Raw genomic sequence first — 18,466 nt, 5'->3', positions numbered from 1 at the left:
CCTTGTCTGTCAGCCAATGACGCACCGAGTAGTCAGGGTCATGGGTGGTTGGAGCGATATTACGCCTCATAGAGTCCTGCTGTTATTGGTTAAGACCACGTGGGCTGTTTGGCTTTGTAGCCATTGAAATAAGGCTTCAAACAAGGGAAGACATGGTTGGGTAGCATAAAGCAGGGCTGTGTTACCGGCTTTTCATAAAAGTGTAACGCAGTCATGATGCTGGATCAATTTGCACAGTTCAAAGCTGATTAATAACGACGGTTCGGATGCTGATTTTGTTTTATTACAATGCCTAAGACAAAAAAATTAATAAATAAATACAGCTCAGAAAAGGCAGTATGGCTTATTTTTTGCTTAAAAAGCAGCAGTTTTAATATTTTTATAGAATTTTATGTTATTGTAGGTTTATAAATGTTACATCTTGTTATATACACTAATTCTGAAAAATTGGGAAAAATATTTGCTTCATGAATGTTTTGTGGCCACCAAAATGCTTCAGTGTTATTATACGTGTAAAATAGTAAAAGCATTTGGTACAATTTGGCACAATTGGAGAGGTTTGGAGATGCTGCTGACACGTAAAGTTCAAATCCCCACAGCTCTGGACAGTGTTGTGCCTGAACGCGTTCATTGAACGAAAGTTCATGAACTCGTTCATATTTTGGGCGAACGTGAACTGAACGTACTGCATTACTGCCTGATGAACGTTATTGTGAACTCGTTCATTCTGGTGTCTGTGAACGGCACGCTCTCTCAGTTCAGCTCCGTTCAATAGGTTGCCAGATTTCTATAGAGTCCTCCAGGCGAAACCCCGGCTAAATCACACCGTAAACAGGCCTTAATATGTAGCGGGAAAAACACCCAATCTGGCAACACCAGCTACCAGTGTCGTAGCCTACAGCCGCGTGCGTCATCAAAACAAAATGCCGTGTGGAAGCCACAGCAGCGTGGAGGCGACAAAGCAGCAGTATGATCACTTAAAACAGTTTTATGACCAGGTGGTCGGTGAGGATGATGGCAACAAGTTTGCCCGCCGGCTTTCAGTAAAAAAATCCGCACTTCAGTAACCTTAAATTCCTACCTCAGCCTGGTCCCTCAGTTTGTGTTAGTAAAATGTTCTTGAGCGGAGGTCTTCAACAGGGGATCCGCGACCCCTAGGTGGTCTAAGGAGGTACTGCATGAGGGTCTGCATGGTTAGTTGATATTTTTATATTCCCCCCCTGCAATTTTTTCCCCCACTAATTGAAATGTCTTTAAATACTCATTAACATGAAATCAACACACTGTAGTAAACAGATAAATGGAGACAAAAGATGTCTTTCAGTCATCAATGCACACATTGAGCGACACACAGGAGCTCTTTCAAGCTGGGCACCGTTTCCTTCACAACAACCAGGAATCAGAATCAGAAAAACTTTAATAATCCCAGGGAGAAATTAATTTCTTTACATTACTCCATCTGTAATAGAGTGACTATAGGACACAATTTCATACAATATATATAGTTAGGGGGTCCCCGCTCCATCTCGCCATCAGTTTGGGGGTCCTTGGTCTGGAAAACATAGAAGACCCCTGTTCTTCAGGGTTTTACTATCCATGTAACTTGTTTGTTAAACCTGCCTGGTATAATTTTCCAGGATTCCAGTATTCCTTTTTAGTATGTATTGAAATGGAATTTCAAATGGAAAAAATTATTAAAATAAAAAAAAAACATTTGCACCTTAAAGACTACTTTCCTATTTTTCTTTTAATAATTACTCATAAAAAAGACCATTCAAGCAGCACATTTTTCCTGATGTTTTTGAGAATATACTGTACTGTACTGTATACTGTGTATACTGTACTAGTGTGAAGTGAATGGACAGCTGCAAAGCATTAAAGCAACAATGGGGAAATGCTGTCCCCTCAATGCTAATGTAAACCCTGGTTGGATAAGGATTCAAAACTGGATATGAAGATGAAATCTGACGCACAGTTTCAGAGTTACAACTGATAAAATAATTGCTGTCTGTGGTTCTACAGTAGGCTATGGTGTAATTGAGCAATATATGAAAAAAAGAACTATGAACTAGTTCATTTTTTGGTTTTGAATTATGAACTATGAACTGAACTAGTTCATTTTAAAATGTGTGAACTGAACTTTGAACTAATTCACGTAGAAAGAGAACTTTCCCAACACTGGCTCTGGAACTGTTGTAGCTAGAGGTCTGAAATTTTCTGCATTTGTGGTTGACATCTGGATAAAACGGTTAAACAGACAAGATAAACAACTATTTAATATTTACTACGTCCATTTCCAGCTATGAAGATAAATTTAATAATAGAGAAATTTCGCCTAGTTGCATCTTTCAAACTATAAACATGTGCTATAATCCAGACATGATTTTTTTGGGACCATTTCTTGTTTTCATTAAATGCCCAGCTTGATGATGCCTTCCTATTAATCTTATTCTGTATGAAACAGATCCTTACTTATGGGTTACTTATCTGATAGTCACTTTATTATCAAAGTTAACAATAGCATGCTATGTTCAAGATAGTTGCAAAATATTGTGACACTGCAAGATGCTTATGACTTGTCCAGTCTCCATTCAGGAACTCTTTCCAAACATAATTATCCCTCAAATTCAATTGAACCAGAAAGATACAACAACCAAAAGGGCATCTCTGTATGGATTTTAAGCTGTTGTGGAAGGAAGCTGGTATATGAATCTCAATGACATGTAATTAAAGATGCTGTTTTCACTTACCAGAGACTGCCAAGCAGGAGGCATGCACTTTTACGTCCCTTCCTCATCTTCCCTACATTTTCCCTTGCCATTAGCCACCAAAAAATGTTTAGCAGTATTGCATCAACAAGAGCTTTCTTTTTGACAGAAGTATTTATCGGTAGGGAGCATGACTTGGTCTAGTCAACAGACACTCAGTAGGCCGCAGCTAAGGCTAAGTGCCCGTACGAACACGTTTGTTTTTATAATTGTTCGCAAATTTTTTTCCTATTTTCTAAATTGTTATTGACACCTACAAATTGTACGAGTACTCAAGACTTGATTCTTGCGCAATCAGTCATCTGTTATTCAAAAATGCTTTTAGCTAAATGACTACATTTATTGTTACTTAAAAGTAATTGTCTATTTCATTAGAATTCATCACTATTTGTTATGCAACTCTGCAATTATAAATTACATTGTTACTCGCTGATGACATAGCTATCGGTCATTAAACTTGCAGCTGTTATTTTTGTTATCCAAAGGAGACTTGTGGAAGTTTTTGTCATTTAAAAAAAAAGAAAGAAGTACTCAGTGAGCTTGATGTGAAATCAAGCCACTGGCTTTATGATATAATATAAAAGATAATGAAAAGCAAGTTCAGAAAGTATGTTCTGAAACTCTGAATGGTAAGGCATGCATTTTGTTCATAGCGCTGCCTTGGCTCATTATTTTCTTATCACAGAAAATGTGGATTGTTTGGGTATCATGTTGGTCGATGGGAAACTCATTACACATATATCATATGTTGCACCTCTTGCGTCCACCAGTATTTCAGGGACTGTCTTGCTTTTGCTAGACTAATTTTAACAACATTTCGGGATCAAATGAATTTTCTTTTTATTCTTATTTTTGCTTCTCTAGCAGTAAACTTGACTGCAGATTTTCCCCACCGCTTGGCTTTAAAAAAACTTGTCCTTTCATTCTGCTGCTTAGTTCTCAGTCATCAGATCCTCAATCTCCAAACTGTTAAAATCTTTTCTTCATCTTCTACGCCATTTTTGTGAATGAAGACTGTGAAAACTACTGGAAGTCATATTCTTATATGGAATTATTGGGGTGGTAATTATGCAGATGTGCAGCTCTCATAAACACCTGCTCATACTGTATACAAACACGTGGAATGCCTGGTTAAAAAATAAAAAATAAAAATCAAATGATGCCACAGATATTTTATTATCATTGACTAGAGAAAATGGGAAATGACTAGACATTTTGCCTCATGACAGTTTGAGTTTTATTAGTGACCTTTCCAGATGCAATTGTTCTGTGCTGCATTTTTTATGTGAATACTGCATGTACCAAATATTAACTTATAATGACATTTTTGTCAAAGTTACTTTTAGCTAGCCAAGCCTAGAAAAGAAAAAAGAGCAGGACTAGGGCATATAGTGGTTCGGTAAATGAATGAAAGTAAAATGAATGAAAAAAGGTCATAAGGAGAAGCAAAGGGAATTAAAAATAAGTACTGTAGGGACTAAAACAGAAGAAAAGAAAAAAAGATTTGCCAGGATTTGTACTGGCTCAGCAGCTGCTGTCGCCAGATTGGCACCATCCTCAACAGTTTCACAACTGAGCCCAATGAGGAATAATGAGCCTTAGAAATTCACAAAGGTCACTCACTGCAAAGATCTCCCATCTCATTCCAACCCAATCAGAAATGCCACCACCAAGACTGAAAAAAAAAATTCTATTGTTAGAGGAGGGGACAAAAAAAGGAAAAGAAATCCCCCAAAAGGGAGAAAAGATGAGCCAAGCACTCCAAAGAAGATCTTCACCTTTATCTGACAACCTGAGAGCACAGGAGCAGTGGGGAACCACAGTGGGAGATGAGAGTAAAGAAACGAATAAGGAAGGAAGAAAAAAGTTGACTAAAAAAAGGAGAGGACAGGAAGACTTTAGGGAGAGCGACGCAGACTGTTCTTAAAGCAAAGATGGGACTGCTGAACCAAGACTGTGCGGACCTTGGTTGGGCCAGAGCTGTGATAGGATTAAAATCATTAAGGAGAATGTTTTAAGAATAAAAAAGAATGAAATAAAATAATTTTAAAGCACTGCTGTGTTAAAACGAGTAAGATCAGATAAGAAACACAAATCTACTTTAATACGGAGTGAATCTTCTGTCCTGCTTAATCCTTCCCATAAAGTTAAAAAAAATATAAAATAAAAACTAGGAAAGGTAAAAAATAAGACATATGGCACCTTACTGTCACACTTGAACATCAAAACAGCTGATCATAATAATCCACTTAATTTTAAAGCTTGAATTTGCAATTAATGTTTAGCTGCACTTCCCCCACATATTTTAAATCATACCTACTCTGCATTCCCTTTTGCAGGTAATGTATTGCATAACATTGTACACATCTAAACACAGAACACCTGGTTTGTAGTTGAAATTTTGACAAAATGTCCCATGATTCAAATCTTTTGATATTTCAAAAGCTTTAAGAGCAAAATGTAGCACTTAAAGAAAAAAAAGCAGTATTGATATAACAACAAAAAGAAACAAGGGCCCAAGATATATTTTGCTTAATGCACCTTAGATTACATTCTTACTGTAAGTTTCACTATGGTAATATAACCTAATAAAGTCAGGCAGTTGGGAACGTGAAATGAATTTACCAGAGCTTAACTAAATTAAAACAGTAAAATATTAAACGGTTTAAAACTTGGTAGTATTGCATAAAGCAATGCTCCTCTGCCCTGATCCTGGGAGCCCACAGTCTTGCATATGACTCTAATGATTGCAGTACCTCCTCAGCAGTCATTAAGTGCTGCTGCATCCATCTATCAACCATCCATTAAAGTCAGGTGTGTGGCAGCGTGGAAACTCCTACAACATGCAGGATAGTAGGACCTGAGACATGGAGATTGGGGCATTTATGGAAAACAGGGCAAACAGTAGAAGGATCTAGGACAAAATGACTAAAGCAGGGAGGAAGATACTATATGTGGGAAAGTGGTTGCTGGGACAAGAAGGAGGTTAGAGTAATTAACAAAATGAAAACAACCTAGGAGGTCCCGAGAGAGTAAGATAACTTATGAAATGTTTGGGCGATTCTATAAAGCTTGGAATTCAATGATAATTCTGACATTTTGAATTGAAAAAGCTTCTTGGATGGGAAGCAAAACGTCTTCAAACTTGCAAAAGACTTAGACTAAGACTTATGCCCCATTTACACTACCCTTGAAAAACCGATCCATGCCGAGACCGGTCCGAGCTTGGATCAGTTAACCAGGCCGAGCTTGGTTCTCGGTTCCTCGACTCCTCGCCTCCTAGTGATGATCTGCGGTATTACTGCCAGTATTGAAGGAGGAAATCAAGCAGTTGGTGGCGTTAATGCACCAAAAGTTGTTTGCCAACTGTCATAAAACACAAGAAGAAGAAGACGAAGAAGGAGGGAATCAAGCAAATCAAAATGGCGGCGCCCGTCACATTCAGAAAGTTATACCTGATTATTATTGCTGTACTTCGGTGTTATTATTTAAAATGCCATTATTTAAAATGTTGTGTGGAGAAGATTTTGATTGTTGTTTATAGTTGAAGAAGAAGTTGTTCTTCTTCTTCTGTTACCAGAGGGGCATTACCGCCAACTACTGGAATGGAGTGTGAATTGGGATGTGCAGCCAGACGGAGATGCGCGTTCTGCTCATGCGCTCTTGTTATCAGAGAACTGAGCCAGGGAAAAACTGAGCCGAGCCCACATCTGGAACAGTTTGGTTGTGTTTAGCTCGGTTCAGTTCAGTTTGCTTTCCATTTACACACAATAAGTTATCTCAGTTACTGAGCTCGGACCAGTCTCGGCATGGTTTTTCAAGGGTAGTGTAAATGGGGTATAAGATAACATTTATTGTCATTTTTTATACACAGAGCATATACAAAATGAAATTTAGTTTTGTGCAGCTCTCGTGACATTTCCATTTTCTTAAAGTGCAGCAGTGATCAATTGTAAACATTGTGGGAGAAACAATAGAGCAAACAAAGTCCAGTAGATTATTTTTTAACTTCTTTGAAATCACTGAGCAAAATAAATAGTTAAAACATGAAAAAACAAAACAACAACAATGATTGCTCCAAATAAAAAATAACATATCTGATGACACAGCACTTGTTGAATATATCCTCTTCTCAGTCCCTATGATTGTAGTCTAAGGGTTCTGTTATTTTCCGCTACTGGCTTTGGCTGGAAAACACTTGCAACTTTTAAAACTGAAACCGCCAACATTCCAATACCCTTTGGAATTTTGACTCCCTGGCTATACAGCATTAAAAAAGATAGAGATGGAGTTAACAGTGGTAATTTTTGCCTCTGAAACCTCTTTTAACTTTCAGGAGAAGAAAGATAATCAATAACGGATTAAAGTAATAATTATTTACCTTGTGAGATTACTCCATGTTTTTTTTTTTTTAGAAAATGTTAAGCTTAGTTAACAAGATTCCTAAAATTGGCAATTTCAAACAAAATTATGTTATTTTCTCAATGTATTTATATATATTTTACTGAACTGTTTTGGTAGGAACTATAAATAAGCTTACAAACTAAAAAGATTATATCATAGTATTAAACTAATGGATGCCAGGTCGAAATGGTGACATGAGCTACAAGACTAAAAAGACTAACTTAGAAAACAATAAACATATTTAACCCAAACAATTTTTTTTCAACCATCAACACATAATGCAGAACAATTGCACTGTTATTGCAGAGTGTGGATTGGAAAAAGAAATCAGCGATGGGCAAAAACACATTTTAAAGGACAAATTAGCCTACTCTAGATATAAATATTTATATTACATTTGGATTATTATCTAACAAAACACATTATATGGAAGTTTTCACAAACTTCTTTTAATAAATGATTATGAAAATGCATGGGGACATATAACCTTCTGCCTCATGTTCAGCTCAAATGTTGTAGACTAGTTGTACCCTGACTAAAGACTGCACAACGATACTTCATGCACACTTTTACAGTTTTTACTTTTTGCTGTGTTTTATCCCAAACTTTATTCATTGTCATGCTGAGCCCACTTGGTGGTAGTTGAAGTCTGGGAAATGCTGTGCAGCTGCTTTGAACTCCAGAATTAAGGTATGTCAGGTCATTCTGGTGTCAGCTCCGGTAGAGGAACCATGCATTCAGTGCTTTGATGTTTGATAGTAAAATAAACAGTGAAAGAAGAGACATTCAAGTTTTACCTGTCATTTTTCGTGCTAGAATTTAGTTGCCTGGTAACCCTGCTGCTGTCACGCTACAGCTGGTCTCTTTACATTGTTTTCAAATGGGAGAAAATAATCCCCTTGGTTGTTCTGAGTATACATGATCACAGACTTTGTATTTTGTATCGCAGAAATCTCGAAATTCTCAAGATACCAAAAAAATTATACTTTATGAAAATTCTGATGTTTGAGACAGATTACATTACATTAAAGAAAGCTACATAAATTTGAAAATGCAGAGGGGTAAACATAACCCCTTGGGGGTTTTAGTGTTAAGCAACTGACCCAGTGACAATCTGGCATTTCTGTACCCAAGAGTCACATGCCTCTGTCTGTGCTAATCACAGCTAATTATAAGATACTTGAGGATTTCCCAGGTTTATGACATGACAGGGCCAGGAAAGAAAGCCAAAGAAAGCCTTAGCCCCAAAGAATGAAAAGGAAAGATGAATGTGATCAAACAAGGGTTAAACAAGGCTAAACATGGGCAAGTTGTACTGTCCGTGCTAAGACGGCAAAAATAATAATGCAATTTTGGCTCTAGTTGTTGTTTGACCTTAACATTATTTTTATATAACATTTTTGTATTTTCTTAAGAACTGTTTCTCGCTGGCTATACGGCGAGGGCTCGTATTGAGGCCTCATACGAATGCACCACATCAGATTCAACAAATGTTCTTAATTTCAGATAGCTGGGCAAATGATCCCCGTGAATGTGACACATTCCACCTGTATTTAAGTGAGACCACATTCATGAGAATTTCAAATCTGTATAATTACCGTCCAGATAATTCTCTAAGGCCAGGATTTCCTAAACTTGTCAGAAGGTCTTCTTTGACGAAAATGATACTGAAGATGAAAAAGAGAGATTTTATCAGTTTGGAGATTCAGGTGCTGCTGACTGAGACCTAAACACTAGAACTCAAGGTAAATTGGAGTACAGTGACTCAAAAATATACCATTAGCTGAAAGAGCAACCCACTTATAACAGTAATTATACCAAAATTCTATAAAAATCTATAAACATTTTGCATTCAAAATGAAAAACCTATTTTGGCAATCAAAACGGTCTTTCCAGAACTCTCCTGCTCTCCTGATTAAATTCTATATAATATTTTCTTTAAGGTATATTTTCCCAGCCAATTAGTAATTAATTTATTGAAAAAAATAAGCCCATTACTTGATTACGAAAATAGTCATTAGTTGCAGCCCTACTTTGGCTAAAATTCTTTCCAAGTCCTTTGACACTATTGATAGTATACCTATTGTTCTGTCATTACAAAATGAGGATTTGTCCTCAGATTTTAAAACTGTGGCAATGGCAGCAGACTTCCAGGGACAATAGGCTTGTCTTTTTCAGGTTTTAGGACAGTAGAACCACATCATGCACCTGGCTGCAACTACAAATTCTTCCATGAAGACCATTAACTGGATCGTTCCTGGTGAACTCGATGAACTGGAACTAGAATAAGTAAGATTTAATCCCAGCCATGTGGACCAAACTCCTGCTCTCCTTGTACAAACTTTTCCTCAAACAATTACTTTCTGTATTAAGCCAGGCTTAATGAATAATAAAAGATTTTATATTCTTTTAATAAATAAATATTTTCTGTGAAATATTGACCATTGTGTCATGAAATATTAATTGGGTAGTACTGTCATGGTTCTGCACTTTGTTGGCTTCTGTTTAAGTTTCCTTTGGAGTTTTCAGTTATTTATGTCATTCTGTTTTGTTGGTCATTGTTTTTTTTTTTTTTTCTCTCTCCATTTTTTGTTATATTTAAGCAATGTTGCCCCCTTGTGCCAGTCTCCTTTCCCATTCTTCCCTTCTAGTTACTTCTATTCTCACCTGCTCCCTATCAGCAGATAAACCCATGCTTTGTTCTGTCTCCCATATATACACCTCCTTTGCAGTTCATCATTGCTGGATCCTTTTCATTGCTTCGCTCCTCATGTGTGTTTCTCCTTGTTGCGTACTGGTTTTGGTGTCTTTTATTATTGATTTAAGCATCTGATGCCATCTGCATTTAAATTAAATCATCACTGCCTCCTCGTGTTTGCATTTGAGTCCTCAAATGACTTCCACCAAACTTGACCAGCACATTTTTGAAAGGTGTTACATCACAGAAGATCTTACCAAAAAAAGAAAAAAAGGGGAAAAAAGCTATTCTCTAAATCAACTTTAGTGAAATTAAATTTGTGGTAGTTGGGCAATTTTGATCCCATTTTTGAATTGCAGTCACTGATCAGATACAATAAAACACGAGAGCAGCAAATAGCTCATTGACCAGCCTTCCAAAGGCCTTCATGTTCCTATTAGTTTCCTTTTCTTGTTAAACATCTTTAAGAATGACTAGAGACTTGATCGGGGATTAAAACAAAACCTACTCTAATGCTTTTTATATATAACTATTTTTTGCAGGTAGTGTCCTTAGACAGATTTAGACTAAATCAGACTTGATACACATACATGAAGGCTGCCATACATAAAATGTAAATTAAATAAAAAACTAAAACTACAAAACTATGTAGTTGTATTATGACAAAACAGACTATACATTACTAAATTTATTTTTCTAAATGTCATCTTAACTTATGACAATTATTTGCAAAATTATCTTAAGTTTCAGCATAGATGAGTCCCATCCTTTTTTCCAATGGGTCTTACACACCTGTTAAACAAAAGAGGTTTGAATAAGAGCCTTTAGTCCTCTGCCTTTCACAGAAAAGGTTGTAAATTGATTAATCGTTATTTGTTTAAGTATTGTGAAACAACTGTACCAATGTTGTTGAAACTGCAGTTAAAATTAGCCTCCATAGCTAACTGTAGTATATTTACATTACATTTGGACTTTAACGTGGATGCTAATTTGCCATCTCAAATAACTACAACGTAAATAAATATCTTTGTTTTTTCATGCAACACCAAACAGCTTTGTAGAATGAGGTGGACATCTCTCCAAGGACATAAAACATTTTTTTTTTCAATCTATAGAAAATTAGCTTATTTCTCAGAGGACACTAAACAGTGAAAATGAATTTCAGCTAGAGGCAGGTCAGTAGAAGTCAATGTATATATTTATCTGTCACCCTATTTTTCTGAACAAGTACAAAACTAAAATATTTAGGATGATCGGAACATGATTCTTCGCTTGAACCAAAATTGAGGCAATTAAGATTGGACAATCTAGACACCAAGTTCAATCCTGACCCTAAATAAAAGTTAAGGAATTTAAAGCCAAGGACAGCAATAGGAAGACAACCTTTTATATTTATTCTGTTTTTACTTTATTGACTTAATCAAATGACTTAAATTATCCAATGAGTTTATAGTAGATAAAGATAAACTGAGTAAATACAATATCTTTATATATTCATTAAGTATGAGCTATCTAACCCAACACCTCCTAACTATGATGTGATGTTTGTCTAATTAGTCCAGAGAGTACCAATCCCAAAAGCTTTCAGCATCAAGAAGATCCTTTTTAGTCAATATCTAACACACCTTTTTTTTAGATTAGCTGTAAACTTCTCCATGAAATACAAATTCCTTCTTTTTTATTGTTACATTACAAATATTGACCTTTACAGAGGCAAGTTAGGTTGCCTTTTAAGCCTCTGGTTGAATCTTTAAGGACTTAATGTCATGATTTTATTAAAGTTCTGACCCCAAGATGCAGAAGACCAAACAGAGAGACCAGGGAAAAGTTTAACCAGGTTTAGTTTAGGAATAATGTGATGAATCCAGTGCTCTGAGCACTGCTCAACAGGGACTGAAAGGTGAGGGGAAGACAAAGCGGTTAGTTCAGGCTCAGTGGGAAATTTTAATCTTTTGTTTTGCATAGGAGGAAAAGGTTGCAGACTCACTTCTCCAGGAAAAGATCCAGACTGTGAGGATTGTACCAGAGATTGTCTTGTTTGGTGATGGGCGGACTGGGTTATTCAGACTGCGGATGTTCCTTGGTGAATGGAGAAACTGACTGCCACTCAGATTTCCTGCTGTACTTGAACGGGCTGTGGTGCAGAAGAAACCTTTGCTTGGTGTGAAGCTCAAACGACCACTTGGGGAGAGTTGATCCAAACTTCCTGTTTGGAACCCCAGCTCAGTTAGAGGCTCAGTACCTCTTGGGGAAAGTGAGTCCAAACTTCCTGTTTGGAACCCCAGCTCAGTTAGAAGCTCAGATTAACCTTCCAGAGAGAGAAGGACCAAACAAATCCAGTTTGCAGGATTTGTTGCAGGACTTCCTGCCAAGAGGCAAAGACAAAAACAAAGTTAAGACTAGGGTTGACAAAAACTCAGTTTGACTCAGAAAGACTCAGCTTGACAAGAGAATCCAAAACTGGCACACAAAAACTTAGGTTAGACTCTGCTAAACTAAGCATGGCTAGATTACCCTGTATTGGCAAACACTCTGGCATCGAGATAGTGGCAGTCAGCAGCTTAGGAACACTCCACAGGTAATGAGACAATGAGCTGCAGGTGTGCAGGGAGACCCAATGAGGACAGGGCACCACTTGGTGGAGAAGGAAAGGAAACACACAAAAAACCCCACACAAACTGGATTCCTGACACTTAAAGACTATAAATGACACAGTAACCCTTTCCAGACTCACAGATGTCAGTGAATTTGTTCTTTTTTTAAGTTTATGAATTTTCTTTAAACATGTTTTGGGTTTACTTTTGATCTTAAATTATGTTTGGATATAAATTGTGCTCAGGGTTTTATAGATGTATTTTAATCAGAGTTAACTGATAATTTAAACAATGAAGGCACAATGAAGCGTTATTCTAAAAGAAAACATACATTCTATAACTGCTGGAGCCTATAAATATAGCTATTAAATATTCTTTATTTACTTTTTGTTTTACAAGAAATTCTCTTCAGTACTTAGTCATCTAAATTTGGACTTCAGGTCATAATTCACACATAGGACAGAAAGCCAAGTACAAGGATGCACAGTGATGTATGTTGAGGCATGTGCTGTCCTACAGTGAGTTTTTCCTCTGCTACACAGCAGCATCCCAAATGATTCAAACAACAGAAGTGCTTAGTTCATCACAAGTGTGCTGCAAGGTCAACACAGAACTGACAGGCAGGTTTACAAAAGATATGCTTTGATTTGGGCCATAAGTATTTGTAAAAAATGGAGAATGGCAAAGTTCAAACTTATTTAGCCTCATATCTTCTAAAAGCTGGTAAATATCTTGCAAAAATCTTAATGGATAATGACTTTTAACCATCATAATTTATTGGACCAAACAGCTTACTTTTACTTAGTGCCACTGTGCAATATGGTGGTGCAAGACTTGCATGTACATCCATTTTACCTCATATTCTTTTTTTGACTATAGTATGTATTTGAAATCTTTTTCCTTTAAACCTGGATCTGTCTGTTTTTGTTTGAATTGGAGCCCCTGACCGGGCTGCGGACTCCTGGATCTCTCCTGGATCATTACATCAAAGCGTTTGGACTCCTGCCTGCTCACTGGGGCTGCTGCATCAGGGAATCTCTGGGCAGCTCCTGTGAGGATGGACTGAACTGTTCGGCAAGGTAAGTGACTCACATGGATAATCATCTTCTGTCTGATTATCTTGGTCACTTACCAGTTTTTCTCCCCATCCAGTGTGTCAGTGATGGGCAATGCACCGTCACCCGCCACAGCCGCTTCAGGTACGCAGATCCACAGTTTCTTTTTCCGTTTTGTTTCTGTTTTGTTAATGAATGTTTTGAACTGTCCTGCTGTTTGTCTCACCTTGATTACTGGGTCCTACATTCTCTCGCTCTTGACAGAAACAACATTAAGTTCTGCATTCAATGAGCCAATCATATATCAGTTCCATAAACCTTGAACTCTGTTGTCGCACCATTCAGGAGTGTTTTATATAAAATCTGCAGACGTAGAACTGGTTTTCCAATACGATAATTACCTATACAGGCACCATAAGTGTTAAGTTAAAATTAACTGTCTTCTACAATTCTTTATTTCCTTCATTTCTCGCTGTCCTGTGAAAAAGTATGTAAATAACACAATTGTTACTGTTTTTTATTTAATTTGTATTTAGATCTTTTTATTTTTATTTTCTTGAGCAAGTTATACTTTTTAAAATTGTATAACCAGTTTGTTCTACACCTATTCATAGTTTTATTTGGTGTTTATGTAATTCAAATTGTCTAATTTATTTTATATAAATCTAAAACTCAATTATTAAGTCTCATATGGTTTGTTATAGGTCCTAAGCTTAGTTTCCCTTTAACTCTAAACCCTAATTTACTCCAATGGTCCTTTAATCAATCTATCAACAAATCAAATAGGACTGTTTATTGTATATCACTCTCTCTCAAGTATTTCAGTCTAAACCCAGTTGCTCAGCAACAGCTGGTACTGGGACCCAAGGGTTGAGTGTAGCATAATTGCATTGTTTCCTATAGGGATACATATCCTAATGGTTTCATTTTCCATCACATGACTTCTTTTTGGTTGACAAGATGATAAAGAGGCTTGTTTTAGAGAAAGTTAAAGGGTGAGGCACAAGAGCGTTCATATTAGATACACAATTCTGATCATTTCTGGAGAAAAGTATCCTTGTAATCACACAGTATGCCATCTGCAACAAAGGGCAAGTATGTGTCACTACATCGAAAAAAATTCACAAAAATCTACTTGCCTTTTAACCTCAATGCTATTTACAATAAACAAAGCACCTTATACATCACAGTTTAACAGAAAACAGCTCCATAGACAAACACATAAAAAAAATAATCTTTTTGATAGAGCATCGAAGGAGGGTGGGAGGAGACTGATGGTGGGTCTAAGACAAATCATGTCAGAACATTCACGGATGAAAAAAATCCAATAGAAGAGAACAAGATAAAAACAGGCAGCTATAAGAAGAAAGGAAGGAAATTAGTGCCTGGACACCAGAGCTCTTACAGCTTCAAAATTGAGATAATGCCATAAGATATCAACAAAGTAAGCTAATAGCTGACAAATGGGTTCCACTTTAAAGTCTAGATAACTATGCATAAAAGGACCAGTGAATAAATATCAGCACATGAAATGAATAAAAATGGTGTGTACAACCAAACAAATGTTACTGTGAAAAACTGATAATTTTTTCTGTTAGATACAAGAGCTCAGACATATATAAGGGAAAACCACATTAGTTTCTTATTGATTTTTATCTTTAAGTTTATCCTACAACATACTAAAGTGAGTCTGTTATATCTAACACTTCATTGTGTGCTTTTGTGTTTGTCATATCATCAAACCATTTACAAAATATGTCTTCCCCTGTTTAGCAGCTGATATGTACAGTAACCAAAGAGATGCATTCTCTCAGTTTGTACCCATGAGTGCAGTTTATGTGGCTCATATCGGAACAAATCTAAATCTTGAAAGCACATCATATCAATTTGTAGTATGTAATATAATTGAATAAATCTCCATAAAAGCCCTTTGGGCTTTATGCACTACAGGACTTATTGGTGATGGCAGAGATGCTGAAGACTTCATCAGTCTTTCATATCACACATATTATGAACAATGAAATAAAGATAGGGTTACATCATTGATATAGAGTAATGCTTAAACCTACAGCGAAGCTAATGTATCAAAATAAAAAATCTCAGGTAAATTAAAATAGTTGTCTGTAAGAAATAACCTTTCTTATCTACCACCAGCTTAAAGGTTTAATCACACCAAATGTGAACTTGGAAGCTGGAGTAAAGGATTTCCATGTTATCTCTATGTAGAGGGCAGATCCCAGTGAAAGAAGGTGTGAGCGAGTTGACTGTGGCAAATATACAGTAGCCGCCATTCAAAATGGCCCTTCCTAGTCAAAAGCCACCTGAATGGCAGTCGAATGGCAGCAAAATCCCCTCCACCTTCCAGCAACTGGCCTTTTCCTGGGCGTGCATATTTGTTTACTCTGACTCCACCCTTTCAATGAATTGCAGGGTTTGGCTTCTTTTTAGACAAATCATGACAGAAAGAAAATTTTAGATGTTTAAAAAGTATTGTAGGGGATGAGCCAAGGACCAGCCAAGGGCCCATTAAGGAAAGTGGGGATATTTTGAATGGCTACTACTGTAGGGAGGCGGAGGGCAAGAATTTGGCAAAGTTGAAGACATTAGATCACCCGCCTTAAATGCGTTTGAAGTTGAAAAAATCTGATTTTTTCTTTACATTCGTCACAAAATACAGTCAGGCACTAAATGTGGCTGTGAGTTAAAGCGAATGAGTGCAGTGCAGACAAGCTTTTTTTTTTTAAATCAAAAATTATGTTGAAAAGGATGAGGTGGGGATGATCTTAAGAGGATTTAAGATGGCTTTTAAGAAGCATTTTTGATTTGGTTCTAGAAGGACTTTTTGTTTATCTTACCTCCAGAGGAAGCCTTCTCCCCCCAGCCCCGGCGGTGTCTGTCCTTCAAAGGACCCAGCCTACCCAGCCTTAGGAGGACCCAGCCTTCGGAGGATGCTCCGGAGGACCCTCAGCCGTTGGTAAATGGGATGGTCTAGCCTTTGGAGCACTTCCTGGTCATGACACGACATCATCACGTCTACACAAAGCCCGGGAAAAACAGCGCCAGACAATAAAAAAAGACAGAAGAAACAACCCGTAAAATATAAAATGGATATGGAAATTTTTATTCTATTTTTGGAGGAGGGTCTACCCGACCACCCTTACATTTAGATGGCAAGTAGAATCACTTTTTAGCTGTTTTCATTTAAGGGTTATTAAAACAGTTGTAGTAAAGTCATTATTTTCTGCGTCTTCTTAAACATTTTTAGTAACAACGATTTTATTATTAGATATTTTTTTATATCTTCTGTAAATAGTTGTAGTAGTTTTAAAACCAAATTTAAATATTTAAAAATGTTTTTAATAGTTTAATTGTATATACTTGCATCTGTAAAAATAAATTGATGTTGTCACTGAGAAGTTGTTCTAAGTTTACTTAAATTGTAAAGAAGTGATGAAACAGATGTAAAAAGGTTAAAAGACTTTAAGAACACACCGACAACAATAACTTTGATAAACAATTTATTTTAATAATAAAAGCAACACAGAACCTGAACTTGTAAAAAAAAAAAAAAAAACACCAACAAAAATTAACGTCTGTCCACCATCCTCACCAATAAATTAAACAACCTGTCCATCCTTTCCCAGCCCTCTCGTTCTCTTCTCTCCTCCGCCTCCCTCTGCCATCTCATATCCTCCCTGATCAAATCAACCAACTCGTCACTCCTTCTTCTTCTCTTCCTCCTTTACCTCCTCTCTCCTGGCCTCTCATCCTCATTCTCTTCCTCATCTTCACCCTGATGCTGCTCAGCCTCTGCAGCACTTGCAGCATGGAGGCAATTAGGACAGGTGGTGCAATAGAGGGCCTCTGTCCTGATACCTCATCCATGAGTACAAACCGTGGCCAGGTGGCAGCAGTAGGCTTCCCACTGACCCCCTGCCCTGTCCCTGGATCTTTGCATTCCTAAAGTAGAGAAAAACAATTTGACGACTTTGGCATGATAACTTGGAGATTACTTTTTCAAGCTTGGTGAAAGTGTAAATGTGTAAATGTGTGTGTGTATTTCATTACATTAGCCAAACCTGAAAATAGTTTGTATTTTTTCTTTTAGTTGTCCCACTTTTTTTGGCCTGTTGTGGCTCAACTTTTCCCTCCAGGCCCATTTTTTGCAGGATTGTTCTAAACAAGAGAAATGAGAAGAGATAAACACACTAGAACACTATTATCACAAATATAAGATTTACAAAAAGTGGCATCTGGGCATCATTTGATGTGATCAAAAGATTATATTTGTATGTTGGTGTTTGAACAGGACTTCTATTTAACTTGTGTGACTTTTACATACAAATGCAACATGTATATGGAATTATGCCTCAACTCTTCCTTCCATCCGACAGGGGCAGTGTTTTTCGCCCCGGTAAAGAGGTGGTCATTTTGCCCACGGAGTTTGATTAAATCCTCTGTCTGCTCCCTGCTCCCTAGAACAAAATAACATGTAAAGCATATTTCTGTTATGTCAACAGGCAAAATGACTGTTCTGTATAATTACGCCTGTATTGTTCTTCAAGCGAATTATACTTTAAACCGTATTATACTGTACTGTAAATTAACTACTGTATACGTTATTGAGTATTCGAACAAAAACATTTGCCCAGTAACAGCTGGACTAATGTTATTTCTTCAGCTGCATTAAGCTTAAACAATTCTAATCCTTTGTAATAAACTGAATGAGAATAAATTTATCCAATTTGTGAGGGATACGGCTATCAGCACAATTACAATAAGATGTAGGTTAAAATCTTATTGTGACATCTGTATGAAGGCTTTTAATTGTTGATGAGCGTCTCGTATCAAAAGGTTAGCTCTAAGCTTTAGCTCTGTGACCGTCATTTATTTTAATAGATGTTCAGTTAAAAAAACAAAAATAACGTACTTACATTTAAATGTGTA

The sequence above is a fragment of the Cyprinodon variegatus genome, unplaced genomic scaffold (genome assembly GCF_000732505.1).
Source record: "Cyprinodon variegatus isolate N-32 unplaced genomic scaffold, C_variegatus-1.0 Scaffold651, whole genome shotgun sequence".
Taxonomy (NCBI): domain Eukaryota; kingdom Metazoa; phylum Chordata; class Actinopteri; order Cyprinodontiformes; family Cyprinodontidae; genus Cyprinodon; species Cyprinodon variegatus.
The sequence above is the reverse complement of the archived record's forward strand: the minus strand, read 5'-3'. Positions refer to the sequence as shown.